Raw genomic sequence first — 16,443 nt, 5'->3', positions numbered from 1 at the left:
TTCAGCTGGGTGTTGCAGAGCTGGATCCTTCCCCTTGCATGCCAGAAGAGCAAGCATGCCTCTCTCCATCCTGCTGGTTTTGTCAGAATTTTTTCTCTGAAAATAAGGAGTTTTCCTCCTCAAAAGCAGCATTCTCCCCTGAGCAGTCCTGGTTTGAGTGAATCATTGTGTTCATTGAAGAAATGTGTTGTAACTCGCTTGCATTCCCCACTGTCTGTGCTCCTGGGGCACAAAGTGTGTGGGAAATGTGAGCTCTGAATTTCCACCATCACCTCTGGGGTTTGGCCCAGCCAAAAGATGTAAGAAATTGGTTGGTATTGTGTGACCAGCAGTATCCTCGAGCTACAGCTGACATTACCTGCCATGGAGAGGTGCTGTGTGTGCTGTTACTGCTCTAGTGCAAATAAATTTAATATTTATTACCGTGTGCTGTCAGCGTGTTAGAAATTAAGCCCAGAGCCTGCTATACCAATAAGTGTTTTACCAATCATTACAGCATTTGTCAACATTATGGGCTGAAGTCTGGCAGTAATAAATGTGTGGTGCTCCTGCTAGAGCAAATGGCTTTTCCAAGGAGAGGTGTATTTAATGAAGAATGAACAGCACAACCTGTAAAAGGAGCAAGATCAGTGATTTTCACAAAATGGTTGTAAATGGCACAAAGCAATGTGGCACAGGCTGTGATGTCCCCAAGGGTGTCCTGGAGTGACCTGGGCTGGGCACCTCCACTCTTTGGAGGATGCATTTGAAATTTAAAAATATACATTGACATTAAGGAAAAAAGACATATTGGAATTTTAAGGGGGAAAAGGGATAGATACATTGGAATTAAGGGGAAAAGATGGCAAACAACTGGTTGCTGGGAGTCAGGAGGCAGCACCTGGGGGAAGCCTCATCACTGGGAGAGATGCTGAGCCAGGAATTTCAGCTCCCACCTGCACTGGGATGATGGGCTGGGCTCCAGCCACAGCTGGGATGGGTGTTCAGTCATGGCTTTGGAAAGGAGGGAGCTACAAAGGCTGTTCTTCCCTCCCTCTGGCTGGAAATGCACAGCTTGGCTTTTGGTTTCTGCTCCCTTTATTTCAAAGGGCAGTTTTGAAGTGTGTTCAGCTTGCCAGATGGTGGTGTGCAAAAAAAAAGGCTGAAAGGAGGAGGGAGAAGGGAGAAGCATGTCCCTGCCTGGGACCTGGGGAAACCTGACTTGTGAAATTGCTGTCAGCTGCTGGAGAACCAGAGGGTGCAGTCTGAACTGTGGAAATTGGGATTGTGGTATTTATTAACAACACATCTCCATCCTACTACAGCTGCTGGCTGGTGAGGTTTTGATATATGGGGTTTATACCAACTTTTTTTTTCTCTTTTTATTAGCCCTGTGCATGAACTGTCATGTGAGAAGTGACTGTCATTTAGTTCCAGGACTTGTGCTCTGTGTGTGTGTGAGGGTTTGTCTTCCCTTGTGCAAATATTTTTCTTTTCCACAGAACAACTTTTTCGCCTATTTTTTTTTTTTTCCCCTCCCCAGTAGTATGTGGTATAAAAGCAATGGCATTAGTTGAGATCCAGAAGGGTGTTTTCATCTACTGGGTGGAGAAGGAAGGATAAGATGGTGGTGAATGTTTTCTGGCTCCATATCCACACTGCTGGAGAGCACTGGAGTGGGAATCCCAGACAATGGTGCTGAAACCATTTAGAGAAAGCTGCATTATCCAAATACCAGGAGAGAGGAGAAATGAAGCCCCAAGTCCATTTGTTTGAAAGACAGTGTGATTCAAGATTCAACTGAAGTAACAAAGCTGTTTGATTTAAAATTAACTTAATGTAGCATTTGTTTCCTGAAGAAAAGTTGATGCATTATCTCCCCAACAAATAGCTCATGCTATTTGTGAAGCTTGACACCTTCTACAAATCAGACTGCCTGACTTTTATGAATGACAGTGTTGCCTATCACTGTGTCAGCAAGATGAAGGGATGATTTTTCAAATGGTTCAAAAGCATCTGTTTTTTCATTGTTTTCCTTAGAGTGAATATCCCACTTGTACCCAAAACATTAGTGAAATAGACTTTCTCTGTCACCACTGCTTAGAAGTAAATACAGTAAATAGTAATATATGTTATGTACACTATTGTCTATAGTGATCAATCTATAAACACTATATATATATTTGCATTTAAAATAAAGTAGCTCTAGTAAACACCAAATAGATTATGCCTGTGCAGGTACCTGGCATCATGGTTACTTTGATAATTCATGCCTATTATTTCAAAACTCCACTGGAGTAACCTTGAGACCTTAATGCAAAGGTGTCTAGAGGTGCAGTTACACCATCTGTGTCAGAAATTCCTCTTTCCCTTCTCTCCTATACCTCATCCCTCCTACAGTGAGATACTTAAGGCATAGTAACAATTCTGGATCACATCTGTCTTTCACAAATGTAGCTCTAAAAATATTTATTGTTCCCTCTAGGAAAGAACTTTCAAGTCAAGGTTCAGAGGATCCTCTGTTACTGCTCTGTGTATATGTTTGATTTATAAAATCTTCCTTAGTTAAGGTGGTTTTTCAGCTCTAGGTCAGGGGAGTGTTGGATCATCAAGTAACTCAAGCCATTGGATCCCACTCAGTGCAGCAGCAGAGCAGTGGGAATGTGGCTGTCCTCACCCAGCTGAGCTTTACTGCTTGTTTTATCCTAAGAGGATTCAAAATTGTATTTATTTAGTTATTTATTTTTTCCTGAGATCTGTCTGCAAAGCTTCTGCAAAGACCACAGGTGTACTTTGTTAGTCAAAGCATTGCTGCTGGTGTGTAAAACAGCACGAGGAGGAGGGGGGACACAGGCTGGGCATGGATCAGCCCCTCTGGGCATGGATCAGCCCCTCTGGGTGCCCTTGCAGGACTTGAACACAGGGGTGTAAGAGCAGTTTCACACAGGCAGTGTCAGGCAGGGAATTTCCATCTGATGTGAGATTTACACAGCACATCAGCTCAGCTCTCTGATTCACCCCTTATGGAAGATGGTAATTGTGGTGCCTCTGTCAGAAATTTGAGCTTCAGCCTTGCAGTGAGTCTCATGAAGTGGCAGGCACAAGGCTCCATCACCATCACCTTGGGGAAGGGAGGCAGAGGCAGTCCAAGGCACTATTTGCTTCTCAGCAGTGATGAGGGCAGGTTTCCAAAGCATCAGTGCTGTGTGTGGTGATGCCTTTTCACTGTGGAGATGAAAGGGTGATGCAACTCCTAAGTGTTGTGCCAAAAATGCAGTGTGTCAAAAGAGATGACCGTTGGCAATGTCTAAAGAGAAGAAAGTTGATATTTTAATTTTTTTTTTTTTTTTTTTTTTTAATTCTGGCTGAGGAGCTGGGAGGGGTTGCAGCGTGACAGGATTGATATCTGAGCAGCTCCTGGCAAACCCAAATGAAAGAGCTTCAGTTCAGTTTGAGAGGGGAAGAGATCACCCATATCCCTTATACAGAGGTGCTCCAAATTTATGAAGGAAAACCCTGATATATAATTTTTTTTTTTTTCCCCTGTGGCCTGGTCTGTCTTAAGTGCATTGCAGTCCCCTCTAATTAAAGGGTGTCTGTCAGCCTTTCTCAAGTTTTCTGTTATCATAAGCCCCACAGTAATGGGTACCTGGAGAGAACACCAAATACCTTTTGGTACTAAATGAGCTTTGCAATCTTCAGTTTAGCTGAAACATTTTCATACCACCCAGGTGTTGCAGTGACAGTACATTCCAGCTGTTCTAGAGGCTTTGCACATCTTGTTTTCACTATGTCTTGTTCCTTGCCTCATCCCATTTCAGATACTAAGTTTGAAGCTGCTGTAAAGGTCAGTTTCAAAATATCAGGATTTTAATTGTTTTTAACCATGGTGACCACACAGAAAGGTGTAAAAGATCTACCTGCAGAAGCTGCTTGGTTGCTATTTTTTTTTTACACCATGCACATAAAAACAAGTTAACTTTTTGTAGTGTAAAAGTCTGAAGGGTTTGGTTTTTTTTTTTTAAGCATGGCTTTGAACCAAGCATTGATGACCGTGGTATCACTTAGGAGAAAGTGTTTCATGTTTTCAAGTGTGTGCGTGTGGTTTTGTACGTGCCTGGCTGCCTGCCTGGTGTTGCAAACTATAGCAGTGCTGCTTCATGGTGTAAAAAAAATAAAAATAGTCTTAGAGGTCTTGTCACTGAGCTCTTTGTTTGCATAGGGAAACATCTGTCTGAGATTTAATGTGCTGTTCGTAACACTGCTGTTAGAGAGCTGTAAATCCTTCCCACTTCTTCTCCAGGGATTTGATCATTGTGTTTTCCCTCTCTTCCTAATCAAACTGCTGTAGTTGAGTGTTGTAATTAGTGTGTATTAATTTATTGATTGTCACTGGTTGTAGTAATATGTGATAATAACATGACAAGATTTTATTAGTTCTGTAATAAAATGTTTAAATATTGTCACTTTAAATAACATTAAAATAGAGCTTTCATATGTTGTTTATTATTATCAATTTGCTGTGATCGACTAATTGCACTTGTTTGCATTGACACCATTCATTCCTGCAAACACAAGCTGTTTAAAGATTTAACGCTCAAGCAATTGGAGGAGGGGTGGGGAAGGATCTTGGGCAGAGTTGTATGCTCTAGGTGTGTGACATATGAAAATAAATTGTGTTTTCTGCTACTTACTTCATTGGTTTGGACACAGAACAAAGCATGAATTTTCTCCTCCCAAACTGACAGCATGCTTTTTAAAACATGAAGCTGTCATCTCACTTTGTTACCTCACCAGCACCTCCAGCTTGGCAATTTTCATGGGTTGCAGTTCAAATTAAATTCATGTTCCAAGTGTTAGATAAAACCAGTGCTTCACATCAGTAACTATTACCTGGAGCACCATGTGGGGGTTTGTGCAGGATGATTGGCATGTTGGGTGTTACCTCCTTTAGCATTCTTGTCTGATCCATACCAGCTTGTTCCAATAAAGTGCTGTGAAATTCCCCTCACCATGGGGCTCCTGTGAGCCCCAGAAGGGAATGTGGGGAGTGGGCTCAGGGACACCAAACCCTTTTTGGGCTGTTGGAGGCTGTACAAGAAAAAGGATTGTCCATTTTGGCAGGGAAGGGAGCTTGGGTACCCACTGTTTACCTCTGGGGCTATTTTGGTCCCTCTCATCTTGGCTCCCTTCTGGAAGATTAAATAAATTTTTGTCTGTGGGCAATGCTGAGGGTGTCAGAAGTCACTTGGGAAACTTTGGAGCAACAGCCAAGATAGCAGATCACCTGCCAGGGGTGCAGAGGTCCAAGGGCACTTGTGACAGGACACACAGAGATGCTGCAGTGCACACCAAGCCTGGCTGGGACTGTGTGTACTACTGCAGGTTTCTAGGAAAAAACATCTTGCAGAGCTCAACCTGAGATGAGGAGGCAGCAGGAGAGGAAAAAGGTCAGGAAGCAACACTAATTCTTTGCTTCTTGTTGGACCCCTGCATGTCCCAAAATGTTTGGACTCAAAGGCAAGGTGAGTTTGTGTGGAGTGAGCAGCTCCAGATGTAAAGAAGGAAGAGTTGGTGTCCTGGTCTGGGAGCCTTCAGGGGAGAAGATAAAAGGAGTGTTTTCTACTGTGACCTGAATATTTGTCAAGTGTAAACCCTTCACAGCTGGGAGCTGAGTGTTTTGGCTCTACCCACAAGGGGTTCTCCAAACATGTTGGTGTCTCTCCCTGGAGCCATCTGTGCTGCTCTCTTGGAGAGTGCTGCCAGTCCTTACACACAGCACTTGCCATGGGCTGCTGTGTAATAAAACAGACTGGGAGGTACAAGTAGTGACTTTTCCTTCTGAATAAGCACATTTTCCCTGCCTCTTCTAGGAGCACACTTAAGCTACTATAAAATGTGTCAACCTAATAAATGTCACCTCTGTGGATGGATTTGGTGCTTGGTGGGTTTTTTTCCCAGACTGTGTGCTGGCCCCTCCCGAGCTCTTGTTCCATAAATCAGGGGGTAATGAGTTGTGTTACTGTCAGGGGTATCATCTTGCAGTTTGGCAGTGGCTGTGGTCTAACAAATGGTCCCAGTGTGGCAAAGCCCATTTGAAGGGAGCAGAAGGTAGGCTTGTACAGAAGTTTTGCCAGCAACATCCATCAGCAATTTCATCTCTCTCTTATGTCTGTATTATTTTTTTCTGGTGTTATGTTTGCTTTGTGTTTTCAGGAGACAGATTGCTCTGGTTTCTAGGGAGAAATAAAAACCACCAAAGATTGGTCAGAAAGCTTTTCAAATCACTGGGAGCTCTGGAGTTTGTTGGTCAGCCCTCTGGGCTGTGTCTAATTGCTGTCTCCCTCCCACCATGGGAATTTTACTCTGTTCTTTAAAATAATGAAACTTTTGCCAGACTATTTTGCCTGTAGATAGCAAAATGTCTTCTGTTTACAGCTGTAGTGTTGCAGCTGCTCTTTGCTCAGCCAGGGAGGGATGATTTAACTTCAGATGCAAAGTGTGGTGGCATTGGGGGAGTTCAAGGCCAAGGCTTCCTACATTTTTGCATGTTTTCCTTCTGTATATACAGGCTAGTTTCTTTAGAGAAACAACAATAGCAATGACTATTTGGTATAAGAAGGGAAGGGAAATGAGTTTTGAAGTTGAAGTGGTATTGAGGAAAGGCAGAGATAAGGAAGGGAAACTTAAATGAGCTGTAACATCACACATTTGGAAATGTGATAAGGACTACAGTTTATCAGAGACTACCTTTCCCTGGAATTAAGCAAGCAATCCAACATAAAAGCAATTATTTCTGTACTTGAGAGTTTGACCATCTCATTTTTCATTTTTGTAGGATCTTCCCAGTAATCACACCTAATGACATATCTGCAAACCCAGGGCAGTGCATTGCTGCAAAACTCTGGATCCAAACTTTAATTATAAGAAGAATACTTCCTTCCTTTGGAGGGACTATTTTTCTGCCTGCAGGAAATGAAAAGGAAATTAATTCACTTTTGTATACAGGAATTCAAATGTCAGTTTTCTGATGTAATGGGAAAGATTTCAGGTGGGATTTAGTGTTTCTGGCTCAAAGCTCTGGTGTGGAAAATGGTGCCTTTGCCTGTTAAACCTCTCTTGGCCATGAATCTGAAGTTCTTCATTGTATGGTGTTTTACTGGCAAGGAGATGGTTTGAGCTCTGGGGTGAGGAATCAAGCTTTTAGTCATGCTTTGCCCTGTCCTATTTATCAATTGCAACATAAAGCACAAAATTAAGTTAAAACAAACACAAGCTCTTTGCTGGGAATCCAAACATGAGCCAATGCCTGGGATTTTCTGTCTGTGTTTGTGAATGGTCAGATTCAGTGCATGTATTTCAGACATCACTATTGCCTTACCAAGTGCCACAAGCACAGCAACATCTGGGTGACACCAGGGTGTGAAATAACAGTGTGTGCAAGTAGGGTAAGGCTTGCCCATGAATTTAGTCTAGGCTCTAGTGACCTGTTAGTAGATACAGTTTTTATTACCAGATTTTGGTTTTTCTGAGGATTAAGTGGCATTTGTATCGTGTCAATTTAGTCTGATGTTTTTGTTCATCATGTGCTTTCCTGAAGCAGCATGGTCTGAAAGATGAATAGAACTGGCACTTAGTTATGTGTAGAAAACTTGGGGCCATTGACTATGTGAAATATATGTTAAACAAAACAAAAAAAAAATCCCACCTCCTTTTTCTGTACACATAACATCTGTAAGTTCAGGGTTACTGCAATAAGCAGGAGATTAAAGGCAGTAGGAGCTTGGAAGGGGTTTGGTTTGTGTTTGCAGTTGGCTCGTGTCTTGACTCCCTACACCAGGGAGTGGAGCATGGAGCCAGCTGGACAGGAGCTAAAGCCAAGCTCTGGGCTGGGACTGTGCTTTGAAACTCTAGACCCAAGGATGTGAGGCTTTACTCAATGAGAGGGTGTGTAGGATGGGAAAGCCCTGAGACACAGCTTGGGATCCTGCTGCAAAAACAGAGCTTTCCCTCCCTGTGGGGAATGTGTACTTCCAGCCTGCTCCTGCCCCCTGGCCCATCAGGGAATCCTGGAGACCCATTTGGGTGCTGTGGATCCTGAGTTTTGCAGAAGTATTTGGAGTCCCAGCCAAGTTTCTGAAAGTCAGAAAGATCTTTCATGTCCTGGTTGCTGATACTCAACCGTATTGCCAGTATGTAATTTAATTGCCAGATTATGGGCCATTTGTCTGACCACAAAACCTTTCATTCACGTGCTTTAGATTTTTAAAGGCTTGTTATCAGCAGAAATATCACACAGCATGAAGGGGTTTCTTCTTTTGCAGCCACACACTGCGTGGCAGTGGCAGGAGCATGCCACCCCTACTTTGGCTGTGAGCTGGAGTGCTTGGGGCAGGGAGCACATGCTGGTGGGCTCCCCTGGGTGAGTGATCAGTAAGTGGCTATTAGCCATGTTTGCCTGTGAGGAGAGGAGGAGCTGGGCACAGGGAAGCTGCAGTAATCCTTTGCCCATCTTTGTCAGACCCTGGTGCTGTGTGGCTGCAGTTGGGTCGTGCAGTGCACTCGAGTATTCAGATCACTTGTTAGGAGTGGCATGTGGCAGTCTTACAGGTAGTAAATTATTGTGTCTGTTAGACAAAATGACATTTTGTCATCTCTTACCAGCTTCATTTGTGTATAGAAGTGCCACCATGGTGTGGTAAATTCTGGTCTCATCTATTCATAGTGTTCTCCTGTTGTTTGTGTGAGTCCTCTGGAGAAGAGGCTTCTGAAATTTTGTAAGACTCTGGAAATGTGACTGTGACAGCACTTGAAAGCACTTATGATTTCTCTCCAAATGATTAGATTTCAAATTAACAATGTCCTTAACAGCAAAAACATGTACTGCCTTGAATTATGAACAAGGTGAAATGCATCACATCCTCAGCATTAGGTAACTGAAGACAAACTTGCTCTTTTACACAAAACCTTGAAGTTCATAACTTTGTCAATCAAAACCATTATATTTCCAAATCTCCTATTTGTCTAAAAGCTATCTGGCTGAAAAAGAAATATTATCTGCTTGAGCTACTAAAGTGTTGCCCCTGGTGAAAGATAGATAGATCTTGGTGCTTCATTAGCTGTGTGTGGAAGATTCCTCTTTTGCACATTGGAGATACTAAACTGCAAGAGACCTGTGGGTCATTTCTTCAGAGCCCTACATGCCAGGAGGGATCATGTCTTCTATAATACTTTCAGAGAGTTTAATGACATAATTTTCCTTTTCTTGGCTCAGATGCTCAAACCTCTCTGGCTTGGTGTTAAAAGCCTTCATAAGGAACTTTATCCTGTGCCACTGTGGGCAGGTGGGCACAGCAGTGTCCAAAGCACCTGATGGTTCACAGAGGGAATTAAAGTGAGTGCTCTGGAAAATGCCAGATTGCCTCTTCTGTCTTTATAAAGATGGTTTTTTAGTGAATGTGTTTTTATGTTTACCCAGCCCAAACCTTCCCTGCCCTGTGTGGGATGCAGGGAGGCTTTGCTGGCAGTGTCTTGGGGCAGATGTGTGCTCATGCATTTCTTGGGAATATCTGCTAGTCTGGCCTTGGCCCTGATTTGTCTTGGCATGGCATTACCTATTTAGCACTACACAAAAATAGAACATATCCTCCTGTTCTCTACAGGCTGTCACTTTTTAATTGCTATAGAGGCAGCACTTCAAAGAGTTTCTGTAAATTTGTTTTCCCCCCCTTAAATACAAGATTTTTCGCACTTGAAATATCATTAGTGAATCAAAGCAGCCTTTATCATTTCCTTGGGATAACTGCTAAAAGCTGGTGCTTGCATAGTTGCAGTGACCAGTTTCTAGGATTACTGTTTAATTAATCATCTTATTAAAGGAGAGAAAACTGAAATGGCAGTTAAATAATAACTAACTTCTTTGCATCATCCATCAAAATGCATCAAAGCCTTTACAGAGCTTGTGGACTCTTTTCCAGGTTATGAGTCTGTCTCTCCCCAGCAGTCTCAGCTGTTTCCAGATGAGCTGCTCTCCTGTAGGTTGGTGCCTGAGACAGGGTATGGTCCCTATGCTAAATGTCACCATAAATATTTATAAAACATCTTCTGAAGGGATCCTGGGAATTGAAGTGTTTGCTACCAGAGAGGATCAACTTTGCTTCAACCTGCCTGAGTAGATATTAATTTTATTTGGCCATTAAAAGACCTTCTGAAAGAGACATTCTTCCAGCTCTTTCAGGTCATTTATTTCCATGCTTATTGGAGATGAGAAGCAACAGCCAGAATTGGGAAATTTGGGGTTGCTATACTTAAAATGTCTGTCTGTATGCTTCTCTCTTAATTATCTTGGGTGTGTTTCCTTGTGATTCTGGTTGCTAATTAACATGGTAAAGATTATTCCTGTGAGTACAGTCAGGGTTTTTTTTAAAGTTTTATCTGCTGATATCTGTGCACAGACTGCCTGGAAGATTGAATCATTTAATTAAAGAACAAACAGGAGGATTAATGTAATCTATGGGATGAGGACAAGAGACTGGAAAGGGTCAGGCAAGCGCTACATTTCCACCCAAATGCCTGGTGGAAAGCACACAAGGTTCACTGAACCTGCTAAAATTGGTAAATAGAAATCCTTTAATACTTCTGGCAAATAGTGAATGGCAAAATCTTGGTGTCAGATATGAACATTCTCATTTACATTTAAATAGTTTAGGTTTCCTTGTGTGTGTGTCACACATAGGATGAAACAGTGCTCTATTATTGCAAATATTACTTGTAGTGAAAGTAAATATCATTGTCACCAGTGCTAATCTGCTGCACTCAGGAGTCTGTTTCCAAATATTGATTTCTGGTAAATGACCTTTATCAGTGTCACAAGATTTTATTTGGGAAATGTTGTGTGTCAAAGCCTGGGAATGTTCACTGGTGACCTGGTTACATTTGTTAATCAACATCAGTTTGCCCAGTGTCTTACAGACTGTGAAGGATAGAGCATCCTCTCTCTCAGAAATTTTGGAGCTGTGATGATCTGGGGAGCAGTTGGGACTCAGTGGCAATGACCAAGATGGAGAGGGATGAGCAGATCTCAAAGCTACAGGATGATCACCACCAGGAACATCAGCTTTGTGTGATTTTTTTTTTTTTTTTTTGAAGCCCCAGTGTGGATTTGAGTGTGGCACAGATGTTCCAAAAACCATTCTGGCCTGCACAGCTTGGATTCAAAGCTGGGGACTGACAGAACCTCATCTACCAAGGGATTTTCTGTATTAAAAATTACTGCAGTTTATCAGGTCTGACTTTGAAATAGCTTGCTCATCTACATAATTAAGCTATAAATAGCAGAGTAAATTAACTTGCTTTTCAACTTTACAGTGAGGTTGTTATTTCTTCTTAAAGTTCAGGAGACTTACTGTCCAGAATGTGAGTGATTTTCCTAAACCCTTGTCTTTGGCAAAATGATGGTTATTCATCCTGGGGCTCTATGGAGTCAGGTGCTATTTGGGAGTAGCTATGGGAGTAGTTTGGGAGGAGTTATGGGAGCCTGTGAGTGACAGTACGAGTTAGGAAAACCTCTCCCATTTTTATATTCTTCTGTATAAATGATGAAACTGGAAGGTAGAGACAGGACAAACAGACATGGTTTTCTGTTGGATTTTTCACTACCTCTGAAATAAAAATGAGATTGCTGAGGTCATCAGTTGGCTGTAAGTCAGTGAGTTTGTGTTGGAGGCAGTTATGCCCCTTGGCCAGTGTTATTGATAAACCAGATAATAGCTTCTGCCATTGAAGTTTGCAGTTAATTTATTGCAGAGAGTCGTGCTGGCTGCTCCTGATGGTTTTTCCTGCTGGGATATGCTCTGACTTGGAGCCAGGATGGGTACTGCATAGCAGCCCTGGTACCAGCTGCTGGGTGCCACTCTGCAGTGAGCCAGGAGCAGGGATACAGGGGATTGGGTTACCAGGCTGAAAAGTTTGTTTGCTGCCTGTTGGGAAATGCTTGTCCAAAAAGAGATGAGAAACTCTTAGTTTTTAGATGAAAATCAGCCATGCACAACTAGAAACAGCTTAAAGTGACTTGGAACTCAGTCTCTTGTGATGCCAGAGTAGCAGATGGCCTGTTGTCACTGCTGATGAAAATTATGTTAATTAATATATTACAAAACTGACTCTGGTTGAACATTTGTTTCTTATGAGCATGTGATTATCAGCTTTTCTGGAAGATAAATTTTGGGAATATTTCAACTGATATATTTCTCTGAAATAGCTTTCTGGAGGTTTAATGGGCTGTTTGTTTTTGGTGCTGTAATGCTAAATGGGTATCACTCATTCTGCTGGTGTTAAAGGACTCAGAGGAAAGCAGAGTGAGAAAGTCCAGAAAACACTTTGAGAGTGTGCACTCTGACCTGTGGCCCAGAGATGGCCACACCATGGCCCTGTCTGGAGCAGCAGCTGTTTTCCATATTTCAGCAGTGATTTTATGGAGGGATGGATTGAGTGAAGATCTGGATTCTTTCCTATTTGTGGACCAAAGCTTTTTATGCACCTTTTTTTTTTTGCTCTAAAGGAAAGCTGTAGAGATCCAGGATGTTTTCTGGGGACTCTTTATCCAGCATGCAGATTTTCTGGCTTTTATTAAGCACCAGGTTTTGAGGATGGATGTTTCCTTTGGTAAATTTCCCAAGCCAGAGCCAGTCCATATTTTTACAATTAAAAATTAACTCCTACATGGCCTGGTACAATCAAGATTTCATTTCTGTTCTTCTAAATTACTGAAAAGTCTTTTCAAAGTCTTGAATGCTGCCACTTGAGGACCTTTGTACACAACCTAGAAATCTTTGCATTCCTTGCCTGCAGAAGCTGCTGGCTCAGGCTGAAGGATGGTTTTGACAATAGCAGACACAGATGCTTCAGAAGGTGTAAATCCTCCCCAGTGGCAGATGCAGATAATCTGTCCCCTACTGTTAGCCACATCCCGATCTCTAACAGATAAAGACTCACTTAATCCCCAAAGCATGAGCTTTAATATCCTTTACAAAAGCCTCCTCCTAATTCCCAAGGCCCTGGTGTGGTTTTCTCCCCTGTGAGTCACTGCTGGGTGGCTGAGAGCTGCTCAGGGCTGTCTGAAAGGCAAAGAGGTGTTTGCTGCAAGGGCTGGTCACTGCCCAGGAGCTGCTGACCTTTATTTACTGTTATTGTGTAAAATTTATTATTAATTATTAGTAATTTTATTATTATTTATTATCTTTTCTTTGACTTGCTTGCTTTCATTTTCTAGTGGAAAGAATTGTTTTTTGGTGATGCAGCCCTTGCTGCAGTGTCTTTGAGATGCAGCCCCATTCCTTCACTTGTGCAGGAAGATGGAGAGATGGAGCTGCTGGCCAGGAGAAGGCACTGAACACTGCTCTGTTGTGAGACCAAACCAGCCCTGTCTGGGAGCCTTTCCCATCCCAAAAGACTGGGATTTGTCCTTTGCAGGGCACTGGGGGGGTCAGGAGCCCCTGTGGCTGTGCAGGTCCCAGTGCCCAGCCTGACTTTGCTGCCACACTGGTGCTTTTAGATCAGGAAAGCATCTTGGATGAGTCCTGAGAAAAGCCAGGTTGGTTTGTGCAGAAAGCTCTGTGCCCCTGTTCTGTCTCTGTAAAATTCTGAGCAAATCTGGCTTTTACCCTCAGTGGAATGAGTGTGAGGCCGTTCCTCCCCAGTGTTTGCTCCCTGGGAGGCAGCAGTGACATCTCCATGTGCCCAACTCTGTGTAAGCACCAGGGTGACCCTTCCCTGCTGCACTGGACATTTGTGAAGCATTTGATATCCTGGATGGAAATCACAGCAGAATATGTTGGTTGTATTTCCCTAGTCACTGTAAAAGCACAGTGTGAGTGCTTGTTTTGGAAGAGTCTGGAGGGAGCAATGAGCTAGTGTTGAAGGTTGAGGGGTTTTGATTTTTTTTTTTTAGGGAAACGTGTTTGTTTTAAGTAAATTGAAAAGGACTCTGAACACTCATGAGAGCAGCTTTTAATTGCTTTGTAGCAAGTGTTATTTTTCTTTACAATCTCACAATTAACCTACTCCCTGTGGCTTCCCAGTGTAAGTTCTGCTGTTGGTACAAATTGATTTTGCCTTTACCTTTTGTATTGGGAGGAGAGGGGAAATTAATTCCCAGTGCCCTTGGCTCACTGGAAATCTTTTCCTGCCAGGGTCTCTGAATCTAAATGGTGTTCTGGGATTATTTAAGGGCTGAGCATCTTTGTATTGTCCTGAATGCTATTTCATTCCCTTCCACCCCCCTCCAGTCTTTATTTTTTTCCTATAATTTAAATTGCAGCTTGTATTAGCAATGAGCAGGATTATGCAGGTGTGAGTGACTCAGTGATAAACCTTGTGTTCCAGTAGCTTGTTAGATTTACAGAGGGAGTGGGGAAAAAATCCTCTGTTATTTTGATCTGAAAATGTGAATGCCTGAACTTAACCAGCGATTCATGATACTTGAAGGAAAGTTTGGACAGGGATTTGCTTGCCTAATTTGAAATTGTCTTTGAATTAGTCTATGACAGTCTTTATATGAAAGCTCTGAGAGTTTTATTTTGCTGTCAGTGCCTAATCAGTACATAATGGCAGCTTGAGTTAGTGAAGAGGTAGCAAATGTGTGTATTTGGACAGCTTCCAGGGCCATAAATAGACTGGCACACATTCCTTTTAAAACCTTGATCTGAGCAGCAAATAAACACGTGTCTAAGCAGTGCCACCAATTCCTGCAGTGCACGGCTCTGGTGGTGGCAAGGACAGTAAAATCCAACAGAGAGCAGTGGGTCAGTGTGCAAGAGTGCATGGACATACAGCTGTGTGTGCACATGCTCATGGGTGTCTCAAATTCTGGCAAAAATTGAGAGAGGTGTGGAGAAATAGTGATGTTAGAAGCTGCTGGCAGGGCTGTGTCTGCTCTGTGCTGATGTGGAATGGCTGCTGGAGGCTCTCAGTCCTTGTTTGCTGTGCAGGGTGGGTCAGACAGCCCTCGCTGCTGGGACACAGTGCACAGGCTGTGGAGGGTCTGTGTCTGCTCTGGATGTGTCTTCAGTGACACCCAGAACAGCAGACATCACTGGAGAGGGGAACACCCATCTTACAGCCTGAGTGCACAGGAGAACAAGAAATGATGGCCAGAGGATGTCAGGCATCAGGCAGGAAGGGTTTCTGAGAATGTGCCCTCGAGCACTGAGAGCATCTTCCTCTGCCAACAGGCTGCTCCTGACAAGTACAGGCTGAGGGTTTGGAGCAGTGCTCGAGTCAGTGAACCAAAGATTTGCAGCCACAGCCAGCTATTAGTAACAGATGGTTTGATCCTGGGGCTGGAGGTCAGAAGCAAAAGGCTGGTGATGCTGGGGCACATTTGTCTTGTCTTGCTCTGTAGTCTGGGGGAGGATGTCAGATAAAACATCCAGCCTGCTCCTTGGTTTCACCCTTGGGCTGTGATAGCCTATCCTGCCCTTGGAGGAGGACAGAGGGGCTCCAGTGACCCTGACAAGACATGCACAATGCCATGGCCACCCTGTCACACCCTTTCTGTGGCTCGTGGATCTCTTTTAGCAGTCCCTGAAATGCCTGTGGTCAGAGTCTGCCTCACCTTAGGATAGGGTTAAATGTCTCTTTCTTTAGCTGCTGTTGGTGTGCTTCACTCTGTAATTTTTGACCCCTTCACTCTAAAAGTGGATCTCAGGTCTGTGCTTTCATTGCTTTGCCCTCTTGTGCAAGTGATGAAAACAATGTGCTGAGGATGTCAGCCACACTCATCCCTTTTACTTCTGTTGCTATCAGGGTTTTAAAAGCAGATAAATGAGTGATCTCATTCTGTTGCAGAGATTTGTAGACAGAATTACCATTATCATCTTTGTCTCTCTCTGTATGTGGCTGTTGTTCTTCCCTTCACTGTCTTTTCTCAAATACATCTTGACATAGAACATGTCCATACAGGGATCTTCAGAAAAGCTGAATTAAATTAAGTAGAGGTGTGAATTTAAAAAGGATTATTTAAACCTCATTAAACCTCTGTGTTTGCACACTTTTCAAAATTAAAGTTGCTTTAATTTGATTTCAGTTCACTCCACTTCCTAAGTGGAGTAATCTCAATTTAATTAAAGCAAATTAATTGAGTAAATGTCCAAAGAGAGGTTTAATGCCAGGTAGAAAAGGAGCATTCAAGGAAAATGAGTGAAAGGGAAGTTGAGCTTATTCAAAACTAATAAAAGCAGAAACTCTTTCCAGTCTGAGATGTTGCAAGGATTAGACTTGATCTGTGGCAAACACTGTAATTGTTATCTTGTAAAGGATACTACCAACAAGTGAGAGCCATTTCTTTTGGCTCATATGAGCAAACTCTCATCACTCCTCCAGTTCTGGGCACCAGCCCAATATTGTGAAAGGAGAAAGCTACGTGTATTGAATGTCTTCTCTTTTTACTTTATTCATTCCTTTAGG

At 42.8% G+C, this 16,443-nt stretch overlaps 1 protein-coding gene across 22 annotated transcripts in view; it reads left to right on the top strand.

Moving 5' to 3' along the window:
- Window positions 1–16,443, top strand: part of MAGI1 (membrane associated guanylate kinase, WW and PDZ domain containing 1) — a 321,597-nt gene that overhangs the window by 66,419 nt on the left and 238,735 nt on the right. The gene's annotated exons all lie outside the window — the stretch shown is intronic.

This window comes from Erithacus rubecula (genome assembly GCF_903797595.1).
Source record: "Erithacus rubecula genome assembly, chromosome: 13".
Classification (NCBI taxonomy): domain Eukaryota; kingdom Metazoa; phylum Chordata; class Aves; order Passeriformes; family Muscicapidae; genus Erithacus; species Erithacus rubecula.
Note: the sequence above shows the minus strand (reverse complement) of the source record. Positions and strands in the feature narration are given on the sequence as shown.